Consider the following 3,172-nt stretch of genomic DNA (forward strand, 5'->3'; position numbering starts at 1 on the left):
AGATATTTTTTATAATTTTATGCATGCTGCTATTGTGAAATATGAATTATTTTCTTTCAAAGACTGTTCAGAAAACCCACACACAAAAAAAGCACAATGTATTGAGATGGTTCATCATATGTGAAACAACATAAATAATACTATTTGTCACAAACAGCAGCTTTTTATGTAACTTCTGAGTGTTTTCTGTCAAATAATATACAGAGATCACATTATTCCATACTGCAAGTGTGCAAAAGATGACTTCATACTTATTTAGACAAAAATTTTATACAAAAATGCTATTATTCCTTCCTTCAGTTGGAATAGAATAACTTTTGCATAGATTAGGATAGAAAGAAATTTCTGTTTTCCTCTAATAGTAGACAGTTGGAAGAATCACAAGACATTTGTCTGAAGTTGCCAGCCCCTTCAATGCCTGAGTTATACCATTTCAAACTTCAGTTTACACAAATAAAATAAAAAAGCGCCTTGTTTTTTTCCCTATTTATTATAACACAGACAGCATATATTGTCATTTTTATCAATTTCAACAGTGTTTTATGTAATTTCAAAGGGTTTCCTTTGAAATTATACCAAACTTTCTGAGCTTACACTGTAGTATTAGTATAGGCAGGCATTCAAAATTAGGTAGGAAAATGAAAAACGGAAATCCCCAAAATAGCATTTGTGCTTAAGAGGCTAGAAAAGGTAGTATCCTCACAATTATATGCTTTCTTAGAGAAAATGGTATCTGTGAGGATTTCCAGTCAGGATTTAGACCGTATCAAAGTACTGAGACTGCTCTCCTTAGAGTTACAAATGACCTGCTCTTATCTTTCTATTAGTGCTATTGGATCTTAGTGCTGCGTTTGATACTATTGAACACAAATTCTCTTGAATAGACTAGAACAGGGGTTCTTAACTGACCATCAAAAATCGTTGCAGTGAATGAAGAGGTAACATATCGATCACAAGTGCAGTATGGAGTACCTGAAGGCTCAGTACTAGCGCCATTACTTTTCAGGTTTTACATGTTACCCTTGGGAGATATCATCAGGAAGCACGTGTTGGCTTTGACTGTTATGCTGATGAAACTGTTTATTTTTTTGAGGCCCAGAGAAACATACCAATTTGAAAAATTAACAGAATGCATAGTCAATATAAAAACCTGGATAAGGAGTAATTTCTTACTACTACATTCTGAAAAAATAAGCAGAGGTGTTAATTATAGGACATAAAAACTCTGCATGTAATAAACTGGAACACTGTCTAAGACTTGATGGCTGCTCTGTCAATTCCTCGTCATCGGTTAAGAACCTAGGTGTGCTATTTGATAGCAATCTTTCCTTAGAAAGCCACGTTTCTAGCATTTGTAAAACTGAATTTTTCCATCTCAAAAATATATCTAAATTATGGCCTATGCTCTCAATGTCAAATGCAGAAATGTTAATCCATGCATTAACGACCTCAAGGTTAGATTATTGTAATGCTTTATTGGGTGGTTGTTCTGCATGGTTGGTAAACAAACTCCAGGTAGCCCAAAATGCAGCAGCCAGAGTTCTTACTAGAACCAGGAAGTATGACCATATTGCACTGTATGCACTGGCTCCCTATTAAACATCATATAGATTTTAAAATCTTGCTTATTACTTATAAAGACCTGAATGGTTTAGCACCTCAGTATTTTAATGAGCTCTTGTTACAATATAATCCTCCTCGTCCACTGCGTTCTCAAAAATTATACATAATTATATTATGATAATACCTAGAATATCAACATCAACAGCGGGCGGCAGAACCTTTTCTTATTTGGGGCCTAAACTCTGGAATAACCTACCTAACATTGTCCGGGAGGCAGACACACTCTTGCAGTTTAAATCTAGATTAAAGAGCCATCTCTTTAACCTGGTTTACACATAACACACTAATATGCTTCTAATATCCCAATCCGTTAAAGGAGTTTTAGGCTGCATTAATTAGGTAAACCGGAACCAGGAACGCTTCCCATAAAACCTAATGTACTTGCTACATCATTAGGAGAATGGCATCTATGCTAATATTAGTCTGCTTCTCTCTTATTCCGAGGTCACCGTAGCCACCATATCCAGTCTGTATCCAAGTCAAAGGGTCACTTCAGCCACCCGGATCCAGTACGTATCCAGACCAGATGATGGATCAGCACCTAGAAAGGACCTCTATAGCCCTGAAAGACAGCGGAGACCAGGACAACTAGAGCCCCAGATACAGATTCCCTGTAAAGACCTTGCCTCAGACGACCACCGGAACAAGATCACAGGAAACAGAGGGATTTTCTGCACAATCTGACTGTTTGCAGCCTGGAATTGAACTTATGGTTGCATCTGGTTAGAGGAGAACTGACACCCCAACTGAGCCTGGTTTCTCCCAAGGTTTTTTCTCCATTCCGTCACCGATGGAGTTTTGGTTCCTTGCAGCTGTCGCCTCTGGCTTGCTTAGTTTGGGTCACTTCCTTTACAATGATATCGTTGACTTGATTGCAAAGAATTGCACAGATACTATTTAAACTGAACTGAGATGACATCACTGAATTCAGTGATGTACTTTCTTTAACTGTCATTTTGCATTATTATACATTTTGCATTATACACATTGTTTTCCTAATTAATGTTGTTCAGTTGCTTTGACGCAATCTTTTTGTTTAAACCGCTATATAAATAAAGGTGACTTGACTTGACTTGAGCCACAAACATTTATTGCCAAAGAAGCTGGCTGTTCAACGAGTGCTGTTCCCAAGCATGTTAACAGAAAGTTGAGTGGAAGGAAAAAGTGTGGAAGAAAATGATACACAACCAACTGAAAGAACTGTGGCCTAATGAGGATTGTCAAGCAAAATCGATTCAAGAATTTTAGTAAACTTCACAAGGATTGGACTGAGGCTGTGGTCAAGGCATCAAGAGCCACCACATAACTGGCTACAGTTGTCTTATCCCTCTTGTTAAGCCACTCCTGAAACACAGACAACACCAGAGGCATTTTATCTGGAATAAGGAGAAAAAGAACTAGACTTGGGCACCTGCCCACACTGCCAAAAGCACCAAAAGTTGGTTAAATGACCATGGTGTTGGTGTGCTTGACTGGCCAGCAACTCACCAGACCTGAACTCCATAGAGTATCTATGGGCTATTGTCAAGAGGAAAATGAAAAACGAGAC

The sequence above is a fragment of the Carassius auratus genome, unplaced genomic scaffold (genome assembly GCF_003368295.1).
Source record: "Carassius auratus strain Wakin unplaced genomic scaffold, ASM336829v1 scaf_tig00217381, whole genome shotgun sequence".
NCBI classification, from domain to species: Eukaryota; Metazoa; Chordata; class Actinopteri; order Cypriniformes; family Cyprinidae; genus Carassius; species Carassius auratus.